At 43.1% G+C, this 15405-nt stretch overlaps 2 long non-coding RNA genes across 2 annotated transcripts in view; both read left to right on the top strand.

Annotated features, from left to right (window-relative positions):
• The window catches only part of LOC306940464, a 687363-nt gene that overhangs the window by 136901 nt on the left and 535057 nt on the right, over positions 1-15405 (top strand). The window lies entirely within an intron of this gene.
• Positions 10062-15405, top strand: part of LOC306921134 — a 59606-nt gene continuing 54262 nt past the window's right edge. Inside the window, exon 1 of the long non-coding RNA XR_013789745.1 lies at positions 10062-10190. This is a non-coding gene — a long non-coding RNA (uncharacterized lncRNA). The remainder of the gene's footprint in view (positions 10191-15405) is intronic.

Below are 15405 nucleotides of genomic sequence, written 5' to 3'. Positions count from 1 at the left end.
ATTACCCAGCACCTATCGCAAGGCACCTGCCAATTGTGTGACCCAAACTTTTTTGTTTCCCTTGTCAATTGGTGATGACGTCTAAAATCAGTTCATCGATCATTCCAGTCCCCCCTCGCCCGGAGAGAAAGACGTCCGTGTGCATCTCTTGAAAAAGTGGAGATAATTTACTAAATACACGTTTTGTGCCAGAACTTTCACATGGATATAAAACTAGAGGACCATATTTCCCTCCACGTTTTTGGAATTACTTAATGGGTGAGTACAAACGGAGCATTTATCACATTCAGGCCGCACACAATTGAATTCAACCAGGGACAGTAGCGACCGTTCTATGCCTATGATACATGAAAATGTACGAAGTTAATTCAATGATCACAGGCATTCTAGGTCTAGAGACTAACAGGACACAGGTGGAGCAAACTAGTAGCAACTAGAAAAAGTGCCCTTCTGGGCACAGGTCTCCACCAGGAGGATAGGACTGTGAGATGTTTGGCAAAATGTTTAGGATTAATATAAACATGTTTTTGAGGCATTTTGTTCCAAAAATGTGTTTTGCAAAAATCAACCTGTTGGTGGCGCTATAACAGGCCAATGTGAAAAGGGTGGGATATATTCCTCAGCCTAGTAAGAAAATGTGTGAAAGATTTCACGTAAATTGCATGCTGCGTTCATGATTTGAGGCTTTTGTTCAAAACGGGGCAATCTTGCAAACTGTGAAAGCCAATTATAGCCAATTAGGATGGAATATGAAATATCGGACAGATCCGACTTGAGCACATGACCATAGAGATACTGTAACGATTTGTGAGATTTTTGGACAGAATCTGGAGGAGTAATATCAAAAAATGTGTTTTACAAAAGTCGGCCTCCTGGTGGCGCTATAAAAGGCAGATGCGGAAAATGCAGGTCAACGGTTTGTCCTTGGCCTCTAGGGAGTGTGCATGCAACGTTTCACGCAGATCGGTGCAGTTTTAGGTACAAAATGTGAAAAGCTGCCTCATGGTGGCGCTATAACAGGCCGTTCTGGAAAATGTGGGGCAGAGGTTCATCGTTGGCATCCAGGGAGTGTGTGTGCAAAGTTTGGCATCGACCGGGTTAACGGTGCCGGAGATTAGCTGGTAACGGACGGACGGAAGGACGGACGGACGGACGGACGGACACACACACACACACACACACACACACGGACGGAGTGCAAAACATACTCTCTCCCCATGCCTTCGGCCTGGTGGAGACAATAATCACAGGTGAGTAACATGCAGTAACTAAAGAGGAAACCAGGACCCCACTAAGACAAGTTAAAGGTATATTCATATCAGTGATTTCACTTAATTCAAATATCACTTATTTTTTCTTTTTGGATAATCCTCCCTACTATAAAGTGTGCTGACCATATAACTAAGGAGTTCCTCCCTGTCCCCAGTGAGCCCCTGGGGTCAAAAAACCCTAGTTTTGGTTTGGGCTTTGGGTGGCAAAGCCTTCATCCAATCAGGATGAGAGGGGCCTTCCTCCAATCATGATCAAGTTGGGCGGGCCTTGGTGCACATGCTGTTGGTCTGTTGTACATCCCCACTGTAGAGCGTGTGCATGTGCACATGTTACTGGGTGGACCGGGTATTTTTCCAAATCACCCAAATCACTGAATGCTCCTTTAAACACTAACTACAGGAACAAACACCAGAAAACTAGAAACACAGAAAGGACACGAGTTTGTCAACCAGTGGATATTTATAATAACTAACAAAACAATATCAAGTGTCCTGTTCTTCCAGAAATAAGGTTAATGAATAATATTGCTCTGTTATCTACTGGCACTGTGTCATCTACCCGGAAATACATTTTTCGATTGTGGTGATGACGTCATGATGATTCAGACCATTGACAAGTCAGTATAATTTTACTGAGAGTCTTAAATACCTTGAAAATCATGAAAGTCTAGGTGAGCCCAGACTCAAACACAGAGGCATGCAAGGATAAGTTAAAAAAATCAAATATTTATTAATTCCCATCCCAGAGCGCAACAAAAAGCAAAAATGTAAAAGCAGGCAAAAAGTCAAAACAAGGTTATGGCCAAATCTTCAGGCCATAGACGTGTAGAAAATGCCCCATCAAACTTTCAGATGGTGTTTTTCTCCCAGTGTGGAGGAAAATGATTAGGATTTTTATTGTGATCTCTCACCCTTGAAATATATAATCCATTGGTTTCTGTTGTGTTTGAACAATAATAGCAATTCAAAGCATTTGTCCTCAAAACCACACCTCCAGTCGCTGTCATAAGAACGGGAGGTGCCTGCGCTCATGAAGAGCCTGGTTGTCCATGGCTGCACGCGCACCTGCAACCCATTAAGTATAATTTATGCTTCGTCCCGCGATGGTGTCGCGCACGCAGACCTCTACACTCACAACAGTCGCATCCGCGATGCGGTGTGAGCTTGTATATCAGCTGTTCTCTGCGTGCAACACTGTTGCGCTTTTAAGTATAAATGTCTCCTAGCCAACCTCACTAGCCAACACACAGGAGGAGGTTGAATGGACTGAAACCAGCGCTCCCCAAAACAACAGGTTTGGAGATCTGTTGGGAATTGATTACATGAAACAGTCGTGCGCCCAGTCCCAATGTTTGTAAACAATTAATTGGTCTGCCTATAGGCGTAGGCTAGCAGAGGAGACGAGGCAATGTCCAGGAAACCAGCAGGTAAACACAACATCTGACAAGAAATTAAGTGCGTAGCAGAGCTTAAATAGGCTTCACCCGATTGCTAAAGGGCTGCAGCTTGTGATGAGCCACAGCCCACAGTCTCCCAATCACATACAGACAGGGAGATTAGGAAGATGTAATTGGGATGTGAGCTAATGTACTGTAACAGTGAATGATTTACAATGGTGGTTACTTCAGCATAATGATACTGATGACAATGGTACATTTATTTCACCTGCTAAAACCAGGAGAAGATGATGCTTGCAGTTTAGTTTAATTCTGAAAATCTGATTTTGACCACGCTGATTAGGCTGTTAACCTGGAGGCTGTGATGTGAAACCAGATGAAAAGATCAGAAGATTCTCAATGAAAAGTTGGTTAAAAACTAATGGATGGGCAAGTTGAATTCTAAATGTATGTTGTCTTCGCTTCACAATAGCATGTTGGCGTCCTCTTGCCTAGTGGTTGTGTTAAGTGCTATTGTCATTTCTGTGCTTTGACATGATACACATTAGCAACAAAAAGCAAAACAAGACAAGAAGCAACACAAGACAGATCTATAACAGTGAGTTTTAAGCAGGATTTAAAGCAAGAGACCGGTTTCGGCAAGCCTGATCTCCAAGGGCAGAGCAAGTGTTTGAGCAGCTGATACTAAAAGCCAGATTTCCTTTGGTCTACGTTAAAGAATTACTTATTTTCAATTTATCATCAAATTATTTATTGGTTCAATGGTTTCCATTAATTCAAGGAATACATTTAACGCCTGTGTTAACTGTCCATTAGCTGAGTAGGATGGGGTAGGTCTCTACGCCAGGGGTTCCCAAACTGTGGTGCGTGCACCCCTTGTGGTGTGCGAACGCCTTCTAGTGGGTGCGTGACATGAATAGGGTAATGACGGTTTTATGGTGTAGGGCTGGGGTGCCAGCTAGGTCAGGAGGTGCACGGCCAATACAGTTTGGGGACCGCTGGCTACGCAATATATCATTTATAATAATTATACTAAATATTGAATTGTTCAATTTGAGCATTTAAAAAAAGTAATATGTAATACAATATATTACTTTAAAATTAAGGAAATAAATAAAGTAATGCACCCAACACTGTCAGGCAATGTGTTTGCGTATAGGGTAAGAGCAGATAAATGGAAATACACAGTGGAATCCTCAATTAGGACCAAAACTTTCCATAAAATAGTCAGCTGGAGAACTTTCATCTGGTTGTTTAGACAGACAGACAGACAGAATACTTTATTGGCAGTTTAAAACAAATCACAGCAATGTCAGCAATTTGGAAAACACCAACGTGCAATATACACAATATTGTTTCCGTTGTGGTCCATCATGAGACAGAACAGCATTCAACATCCTGCACAAAACAACCATGAAACATATCGGGACAATGTTATCCTTATACGTTATATGTAAAGTTGAGACTTGAGAGCAATACATACTGTAGGACACGACCGTTGGAGAAGTATCCAAAGCCGAGTGGGCTTTCCGGGGTAGGGATCTACTATAACTATGTATATGAGATGAGATGATGAGATGAGATATACTTTATTAATCCCCGAGGGGAAATTGAAGCGTTACAACAGCACAATGTGACACATAGAAAGCTAAAACTACTGGACAGACAGAAACACAAAACAGACACAAATGGACATAAACCACACAAGACCAGCACCACCAAGGACCATATGCCATTCGGGCGGGTGGGGGGGGGGGGGAGGAAGTTCTTATGCATTGTATAGTCTGATAGCAGTTGGCATAAAAGAGAGTCTGTATCGTTCCGTGTGCATCCTCGGGGGGAGTGTGAGCCTACGGCTGAAAGTGCTCACCCTATCCTGCAGCACACCATAGAAGGGGTGGGAGGGATTAGCCAGCATGGAGTCCAGTTTGACCCCGATCCTCCTCTCCGCGACTGACTGCAGGCTCTCCATTCGGAGGCCAACAACAGAGCTGGCCTTCTTTATGATTTTATTGAGCCTGTTGAGCTCACCAGCCTTGATGCCACCCCCCCCAGCATACCACAGCATAAAACAGAACGCTGGCCACAACAGACTGATAGAACATCACAAGTAGCTTGCTACATACACCGAAGGCCTTGAGCCTCCTCAGGAGGTACAGTCTGCTCTGACCCTTCTTGTACACAGCCTCTGTATTGTCTCTCCAGTCCAGGTTCTTGTTCAGGTGTACACCCAGGAACTTGTAGGAGTCCACAATCTCCACCTCCTCCCCCTGGATGGTGATGGGTGCTGGGGTCCTCCTCTTGCTCCGCCTGGCGTCAAACACCAGCTCCTTGGTTTTCCTGATGTTCAGCAGTAGGTGGTTCCGTTCAGCCCAGCCAATGAAGTTCTCCACCACTCTTCTGTACTCCTCATCATTGTCCTCAGTGATGCAGCCCACAATGGAGGAGTCATCAGAGAACTTCTGAAGATGGCAAGTATCGGAGTTGAAACAGAAGTCGGAGGTATAAATGGTGAACAGGAAAGGTGACAGGACAGTTCCCTGGGGAACTCCAGTGCTTCCCATCACCACTTCGGACTGGCAGCCTTGTAGCCGCACATACTGTGGTTTCAGGGTGAGATAGTTTGTCACCCATTCCACCAGGTCGTGGTCCACATGCATGGAAGCAAGCTTCTCCGCAAGCAGGGGGGGCCGGATGGTGTTGAACGCACTGGAGAAGTCGAAGAACATGATCCTCACCAGTTAGCCATATGATTTGAGGTCATTCTTAAATCTTGCAAGATAATTTAGGCATTTCAGGGTTGAAGGGAGGGCATTCCACAGAGTAGTGGCTGCATAATAACTAACTCTGGTTTCTGTTTGTGTGTGCATGTGTACTGTTTGTGTCTGTCTGTAGCTCATCTCGCACACTTGGCTGATCAGCATCATATTTCATGTGCCAGTAGGCAAACAAACTCAATTCTTGAATGTGCTTTTATTGAAACCAGTCACTGACAACTGTCATTTTTGTGAATAATGAAACGTCCATTTAAATGGACTGAACACATCCAGATCATGAAGCATCGAGTTGAATGAGTGACCTCAAGTTTGGTGCCACAGGCGTTAAAACGTCTGAGGACGTCTTAACGTTTATTTTTTGACACCAGATGGCGCTGTTCGCTAACATTGCGTTATCATTGTTTCGGGGATTCCCAGGACATCCTGTGACACGTCGATCACATGACCGGAACAAAATGGGTTTCCGCAGATCGCCGATCCCAAAAAGCAATACAATGCATTCCAATGGACAACCGTGTGTAGCACGCACTCTCAATCACAGCCTGTATCTTTCAAGCGGCTTGACTCGTATGGAACATGATTCTTTTCAGATTCTATCACTTCCGTGCGTGTCACGTCTGTGCACGGAATGGAGTGACGCAGAATATTCCACGATATTTCAAAGGTTGGTGAAAAACGTTCTGAATCTTAGGCACCCAATGTCAACGCTCTGTTCCGGCCTTCGTATCCTGAAGTCTATACGGCCCCTAATTGGAACAAGTGTGTATGATACAACAAATTGCTGATTGTCTAATCATTATGGGATTAGAATTTATATTTCTTCCGGCAGCTGATCTAGTGTTTTCAGGTATCAGACAGATACAGATACCATGATAAACATTGGTTTGCCTGCAATCTACAATGTGATTTATGTTGGTATAACAAGCAGAATGAATAATTATTCCTTGACACCACCCAGCCAGGGGCCCATGACCATCTACCTTAACGATAGCACTGTGTCTATGAGGTCACTGCGGGGTGTTTGGCTTTTGTACAGCGAGCCTCCAAAAGCCCTGTTGTATCCGTCCCTGCTGCTGCTGCATTCAACCAGACTATAATTCTTTCATACTATTAAAGGACAAGACCACATTTTGAGGTTTCAGTTGTATAGTTACCTTGCCATGCTGTAACTCCAAAGTTGGACAAGAAATCAAAGATAATTGCTCCATTGATGAGAAATTGATCATTCAAAATATGCTCCTCATTGACTTACATTGTACACTGAAACTGCTCTCAAAGTCACTTGTTTAGCCAGCGCATAAATGCGCATAAATGAACACAAACCAAGTTGATTCAGACAATTCATCACCAAACCCAGTAGCCTAATGTTTTTTTTTTTTCTTCTTTCTTTCTTTCTTTCTTTCTTAATACAAATGTTAACTTCCTGTAAATTTTTCTATTTGAAGATCCGGATCCATGGATCCAGTCCAGGTCTTTTTCTTAATAAAAATGGAAAAATCAACAGGAAGTTAACATTTTTATTAAAAACAAACCAACAAACAAACAGTATTTGGTTTGGTGAGGCTCTATATTGTCTGAATCAACTTTGTTAAAAGAGTGACTTTGAGAGCTGTTTCAGTGTAAGTCAATGAGGAGAATATTTGAATTATCAATTTCGAATCACTGCGTGTGCATGACAGCCCATATATCCAAACAGAAAAGTCCTATCTGATTGCATTAAACAACATTAAACTCACTTTGCCACTCAATTTGCCACTCACTTTATGTATGCACATATCCTCTATTATTTTTTATTTCTCGTCCACATTTGGAGTTGCATCATGGCAAGAAAACTACACAACCCAAACCTCTACCAAAGTGGTCTTGCCCTTTAGTGTGGGGACCTCTCTAGGAGATCCCAGGCTGTGGCGCCTCATTAAAACAGGATCATTAGGTTTTCAAGGACGGCTGATCTGCTAGCTGTCAGCTGCGAGGTCCTCACACCACCAGACTACTACTGAAGTTAAGTTCACCTGCAGCATTAGAACTCCAGCACTCGGGAACAGTTGCATGTCAGACTTACTGAGCTGCAGTTCTATCAGAAATATGTATTCTGCATTCTGTGCTGATGTGACAGCTCACATGAGTTGTTTTTCATAGTAGAAGAGAATTTGAAATAATGAGATAGTGTTCCCTCTTGGAATTTGTTTATAAACTAATAATACTAGTGTAGACTTATTTTCTCCCACAGGGGAAATTCCATTTCAGATTCACTCAGCCAATGGCTGCTCTAGGTGCTTATATTGAGCAGGTGGGGGGGTAGTTGGGGTTTAAGTGTCTTGCTCATGGAAGCCCTCGGCACATTGCCATGGTGGGAATTGAAATTGGGACCGAATTCTGTTTCCCAGGCAGCAGCTCTGCCCATTCAGTTATGGCCACCAAACTAGGTTATCAAGTCAATAGCCACATTAACACCCCGAACGCCCAGGGTCATTTAATCCATTCAATCACAGCGCCCAGCGATTTATAGCAGTGGAGCACATTTAGCGACAGACCGGATGTTATCCCGGATGTGGCTGAAGTAGCTAGTTGTAGCCAAAACCCTCTTGATGCGATCGACAACAACAGGAGGTATATCGCGACTAGCAACGTGACCGCGGTGGGCCGTCTAACACATGATCTTTTCTTAGAATTGGACGGAATGATTTAGATCTTTTCTAAGAATTGCACAGAATGATTTAGATCAAGAGTAGAACTTGGTCCTGTGCACTCGGGGTGTTAACTGACACAGTCTGCTGTGCTTTTTTGCTGTGGTCCTTGCAGACTTGGATAAACGGCAGAAAGAAAATGGATGACCCAAAATTTGCTCCGATATTGGGGTTCGAAAAGCAGTCTGCAAGAAGTCTGTAACCACCTTAAGACCTTGTTTTAACCTACAATATACGTATGGGTTTGAGTTTTCCATTCATAAGTCTTTTGGTACAGTATATGAAGGCTGCAGATTTACAGTACATCTTTTCATCATTGGCATGCTCCACCTCATAACCTACCAACGTAGTTTCAACTCGGACCATTCGATGCATGTGACTCCCCTTCTCTTTTTCAGTTTCCTGTCTGTCACTCACTCGCTATTGAGACTGAGTTGAGACCATGGCCATTCTTTCTTTCTGTGTATTTTTTCAGCCCTAATTTGACAGAGTTACAGTGGAGAGAGACAGGAAACATGGAGAGTAGCGGGGTGACATTCGGCAAATGGTCTGGCTGTAAAGGAATCAAATCCCCGGTTTGCTGTCAGGGATTTGTGCGAATGTGGTACGTGCCCTAAACACTGTCAGGTCAGCACAGAATATATTTTAGACTAATTGAGATCATGACCATACCATACATGTGTTGATATGAACAGAATTATTTACCAATGTATGTAAAATACAACACAATAGTCATATTGACTACATAAAGTAAAATAAAGCAATGTTTTGATCGTAAATACTGATGTAAAATATTATCGTGTGGTCAGCTATAGTTGACTAATATAAATATATTAGTCGGCTATAACTGAACATGCCATCGAACTTGACACAGTAGGAACAGCAGTTACATAACGTAACCATGTGCTGCCATGCACGCTAGCATGCACATGCGTCAAATGCGCTCCGGTACTTAGCAAGACAGGTGACAACTACAAGCACCACAGACAGCTCTCTTAAAAATGGAAATAGGAATGGGCTCTAATGGGAGGGATACAGTAAATGCATATTGCATTGTAGTGCACTCAAACTGGTCTCAGTGGGAGAGAGAAAATGGGTCCCTTGGCCCAAGATCGAGTCAAGGTGCACTTTCCGACTTTCGTTGAAAATCGAAGTTTGTAGCTGTTCAGAGCATGAGGGCTGATTTTGTTGAGGGCAGGAGGTGTTCAGTCTCCTCATTGACCATCTTCTAATGACTCACTTTTATACATGGCGCTGTTGGCCTGCCTTATAATCACTGGGTGACGGCGCCGGCCCAAACGGCAAGCGGGGCACGCCGCACACAGCTGGTCCTTAGGGGTGGCACTGAAGCAAAAACAAAACAAAAAAATCAAATTTTTTAAATAATGAAATTAAATTAAATTAAATAAAATAAAATCTCTGGTGGGTGACTAGGCGCCCCCTCCCCATTGAACAAATAAACAAGAATAAATACACTTTGCACCCCTGTTCTGCTCCTCACAACAATAATGTTTCATTTGCTGCACTAATTGCATGAAGTGGGGGATATCGTCACACACTTAACCAAACTGGCAACCCCCAAAAAAGCCCTGTTAGTCTGTCGTGTATTGGTTGCTTGGGTCACATGACCAGAAACAGGTACCAGGAAGCAGGTAACATAATTGTGTAGAGACACACAATGTTATGTAACGTAATGTTATGAGACCAGTGTGGGCTGGTCCAGACAAGCGTGGCTTACTTAATAAATTAATGAAAATACTTTGTGTATGACTCAATGCAGGTTGCACTAACTAAGAAGTTATAAGTTAGACACACAACATTGGCAACAAGGATTAGTGTGGACGTTTGAAGACTGAGTTGAACGTTTAAAAGGAGTTAAAAAGTTACTCTCGGACCAAGATGGACAGGCTCACTTCGTTCAAGTTGTTTGCAGAATGAAAAGGACGATGATGATGCCGATGCCGAATGAATGAATTAAATTTAAGTGCGTCCGGCGATCCAGCGTAGCTTTTACTTGTGCCTGCAAAGTGCAAGCATATGGCGTCCAACTCCTGAATGGTAAGTTAAAGATGGAGTGCCACAATTTTTCCAGTTTTTCATGCAGTCTATGAGGTGACAGTACTTCATTAGACACCCTGGGGTCGTTTTTATGTGCAATGGTGTATTAACTTTGTATTTAGGGTTTCTTCCTGGAGGCTGAACCCTTGACAGTCAAACGGGCCAATGAAATAAACAGTAATATAGTGACATCATATTATCAGCCCCTCACCTAACCCCTCCCCCTTTATCATACAACTACAGCTGTTGGTGCGGCTTCAGTTCAGGTGGATCACCACCCACCACCACCCACCAGGCAAACCTTAATGAACTGGTGGGCGTGCCCACATAAAAACAACATTTTAACAAATACTGTACACCTTTTTGGAAAAATGATACCTCCTTATATAACAATAAGATCCTAAATCAATCCTCCACGAGGATAGATGGGTATAGAATGGTTAGAACAGTGCCAGATGTCCTAGAATGCGACTATATAACCGAAATCGCACACGCACGCGCGGCCGCTACAGATCTCGCTTGCAGCGCCACCTAGGTCCCAACCTGCTGGGTGAAGATAAATAGCTCATGAACCACAGGGCAGCAGCCTGCGGGCCAGTATCAGGAGAGTAAAACAAATCCTTCATAGTAAACTCAGTGCTCTTTGTGCTGGGCCGGTGGGACCCCGTGGTGACATGTGCCTCAATGCAGTTCGCAACCGATGATGAATGGGCAGGTTGGGGGGTGGCAGTAGTACAGTAGTACATGTACTACATGCTGCATGAGCTTCACACAGAATACACTTCCATTATGACCTCCTCCACCACCATGCCCACTCCTGACCTGCCCCCTCGAGTCCGGTGATGCACCTTGACTTCACCTTTGCCACGCCTCTATTGAACAGCTTCCCACCCCACATCAAACAAGCGCACCCACCTTCTATTATTTTAAAACTGCCCTCAACACCCACCTCTTCAGACTTACCTTCCCCACCTATTTGTTTTATTGTGCTTTAATAAAGATATTATTTTTTGTAAAGACTTACTTGGAGTACCCGGAGAAGTGCTCTATAAGTTGTTGATAGTTGTATTCTTATTCTTAATACATCAGAAGTAAATAATACAAACATTAAATTAAGGCTAATACATCATCCCACAGTGTAAAAGCATTTTCCAGTTTGTGTTACTCCTAACACATCACTGAGTTGTAAGACAGACTGAAAATGAACATCACATATCCAACATTTCCCGCGCTCATTTGTCAGCTGACATATCTTCCTTGGGGCTTATATGGCAGCTTTGCAGCATGTGCAACAAAAGTGGTAGCATTCACTGAACTGGTACAACCGATGCAGTGGATCTTGCTACTTAACCACATTAACCCTAGTAGCCAAACAGTTGCAAAAATATGTGAACATTAGGCAAAAATAGCAGATTGGCTACATTTGGCAAAGAGGTGTAGAGGGGGAAAAGGAGAGAAGGCAAGTATAGACTCCTAGCTGGGGGACCGCATAAGTGATTAATGAACTCACCATGACAAACATGAATGAAACTATCCATCCATCCATCCATCCATCTTCAACCGCTTATCCGTAGTCGGGTCGTGGGGGCAACAGCTCCACCAGAGAGCTCCAGACTTCCCTCTCCAGAGCAACATTAGCGACTTCCTCCTGGGGGATCCCGAGACGTTCCAAGGCCAGTGAGTCGATGTAATCCCTCCATCTGCGCCTTGGTCTGCCCCGGGGTCTCCTCCCAGTGGGACGTGCATCGAGGACCTCCCTATAGGGACATGCCCGAGAGGCATTCTAACCAGATGCCCGAACCACCTAAGCTGGCTCCTTTCCAGGCGAAGGAGCAGCGGCTCTACTCTGAGTCTCTCCCGTGTGACTGAACTTCTCACCCTATCTCTAAGGGAGATGCCAGTCACCCGTCGGAGAAAACTAATTTCGGCCGCTTGTATTCGCGACCTTATTCTTTCTGCCTTATTCTTTTGACCCACACTTCATGACCATATGTGAGAGTATAGGAACGAAGATTGCTTGGTAGACCGAGAGCTTTGCCTTCTGGCTCAACTCTCTTTTCGTCACAACAGTGCGGTACAGCGACTGTAATACCGCCCCAATCTCCTTCTCCGTCCTCCCCTCACTCGTGAACAAGACCCCAAGATACTTAAACTCCTTCACCTTACCTGGGGTAATGCCTCATTCCCTACCTGGACTGCACAATCCATCGGTTTCCTGCTGAGAACCATGGCCTCAGATTTGGAGACACTGATCCTCATCCCAGCCGCTGCGAACCGGTCCAGTGAGAGTTGAATGAAACTATGCCACCAAAAATGGTTTCTGCAGATAGTTTGGTATAGAATTCTCTGCTGAGGAGGCACTGGAGTTTATCCAGGCACAATGGAACCAAAGCAAAAAACAATTGCATGGCATACAGATTATCTATTTAAAAAAACATATTTCAGTCACCGTCCGTCCGTCCGTCCAACCGTTTAAAGGACAACTTGAGCTGCCGTATTCTGCTAAACAGATGTTATGCTGTTATGTGTTTTGCCAAGTCCCGGAAAAGACATTCTGTGATTGGCAGTTGTGCCGAATGGAAAACTAACATATTTGTTGCGGAAGTAGTGGGTTTGATCATGGCCTCGATCTCTACTGTACGGAGTCTGTCTCATCACCAGGAGCCGAAATGATGTTGGTTGACAACGTTTTCCAGTTGGCTCCAAACATTCACTATCTGACAATACACTACAGGTCACATATGCCTACTGCACACACAATGTCACATCATCGAGAGCTGAGAGACTTAATTCAGGCCTGCTTTGCACTGCAATTTCTTTAGCATAAAACTGGCTAGATTTCCTGTAGAAATTGAAGGGTTTCAAGATAACTGCAGGTAAAAAGAACAGCAGGAGTGGGGGTTTAGCAAGAATACATTAAGATAAACATTTACTGATCCCTCTGAGGAAATCCAGGTGTCAATGAAGAAGAATTGTGTCAATGTAACATGCTCAGATTTGTTTTAAAATGTATCGCTTGTCTGCATCTTTATTATGACAATCCTTTGAGAAGAGCACAGCATACTGTCAGATAGCAAACCATGCAGAATGCTACAGTATGTTTAAAGTTATTACATGAAGGTTGTGTCCCTGTCTGGCCTATACTCATATGGAGATGATCGAGCTTCTCTGAAACAACTTGTTGTTCTTGCTTACTGTAGGTCGCTCTAGATTAAGAGCATCTTCTAAATGCTTAAATTGTACATTGATGTTAGTCAGATAATTGGCTGAGTTTCTCAAAGGGACTGTGCTTAGCGAGTGGGCATGTGGTTCTTCCACAACACCTCCCCTTTCACTGTGAACATAGATATTCAACATAGCTGTGCCACGCAACTTCCACGCAGCTCATTCGAATCCTAATGTGCATCAAAGCACCGCATTCTACAGATTCATAAAAGTATACAATCAGAAGTATACAATACACAATATACATACAGACATATCGAAAGGCTTTCACTATTTGAACAGTGGAAGGACATTTTTCAGAAAAGCACCCAATTTATAGATTACTTTTCAGATTTTAGTAATGCAATTCATTTAAACATAGAAGGGTGGGTAAAAAAATAAATGTGCAGGTATTTTTGCCTGAAATTCATAATGCTAGTATTCTTACATTCCAACAAAACATGGTACTCATCTCCAATTCTGGCTTCAATACACAAGTTACAAATCCTCTGACTTTTTTCCAGTCCTTTATATCTACCGATGACCTTTGGAATTATTGTATTGTTTAGCCTAAAGTTGCAAATAGCCTGTCTATACTTACGGTTTTTACATAGAAGGTATTTTTCTAGTTTGAACTCTTGTTTGTATTCAACATAGATGTCACATGATGTCATACTATCGCACTTGATTTCGATTCGGTGCAGGTGGGAATGCAATCGCATCAAATAAAGGAAATGTAGCCAATTAGGCAACACACAGACTTCTCATGCGGCCTAGAGGGCATGTGCGCTGCACTATACGTGCGACACAACATTTCTCCAGCCAATAACCAGATACATACTAGTCAAATACTCATCAGATACTATAGTAAGATGCTAACGAGATGCTATAGTCGGATACTAACCAGATACTCGTCACTAACTAGATTCTATAGTCAGATACTAACCAGATACTATAGTGTGATGTTCCCATCCAAACATTACTTCTAACCTGTTCATGTCACTCAGCAGCATGCCAGTGTCTTGTTGAATCCCACATAAAGAAACACCAGAAACCCTGGCAGTGAACATAACAAACATAGGCAGTCTTTGATCAATAGGTTTATTTGCAGCAGTGCATGGGATTGAAAGAAGCCTTCTAATTTGCATAATTCGTTTTGTGGCATAAATGGGCAATTATCCCATCAAAGGAATGTGAGCAGCAGATTCTAAACATTCACCACAAATTAGACAATTAGGCTATATACCTGTTTTGATGTTTGGCTCCCCTGCTGTGTCGAGTGTGTGCATGTTGGTGTGTGCGCGTGCGTGCGTGTATAGACATTTTAAATTTGTAAAAGGAAATGGGTCGCACACATGGCAAGACTTTATTTCTTTCCGTCAATGAGACAAAAGCTCTTCAAAAGGAAACAGACACTCCCAATTCCACATACTGACAAAGGCTGGATAGTGGAACATTTTTTTTGTCTCATCGATGGAAAGAAATAAAGTAAGATAAACTAACACTTGCCACTGTATGGGGCCCATTTCCCCCTTTATGATGTTGATCTAAGAGGATAACGCACCAGTTATAAGTCAGAGCGCGGCGGTTACAAGAAAAGACAGGCGTTTTAAAACGTCAATTAAGTTCATGGGAGAATTTGGTTTGAATAGAGAACAAACGAACAGAGACAAGAGAACAAAGACAGGAATACAAAACAGCACAAAAGAACCATTCAAGTTTAGTGTCTTTAAACTGACCTCTAAACCTCACTGTCCGCTTTCCTTCTGTCTGAACAGCCCATAATATTATGTCTGTGATCCTGAACCCTTGAGCCAACTAACCTTATATCTTATAGCCCCTTGAAATGAGTTTAGTAGCCTACATGGTCCCCACATTTACAAGCAACGCAAGCAATTTGCAAGCAGTTTCACCACAAGGGGTGCCACAAATGGGATAATGGTCACCGTTTCAGGACTGTTATTATTTTATATCATATGAATATGAAAAAGCTTTTTGATATTCCATACTG

This window comes from Electrona antarctica, assembly GCF_951216825.1.
Source record: "Electrona antarctica genome assembly, chromosome: 1".
Classification (NCBI taxonomy): Eukaryota; Metazoa; Chordata; class Actinopteri; order Myctophiformes; family Myctophidae; genus Electrona; species Electrona antarctica.
Note: the sequence above shows the minus strand (reverse complement) of the source record. Positions and strands in the feature narration are given on the sequence as shown.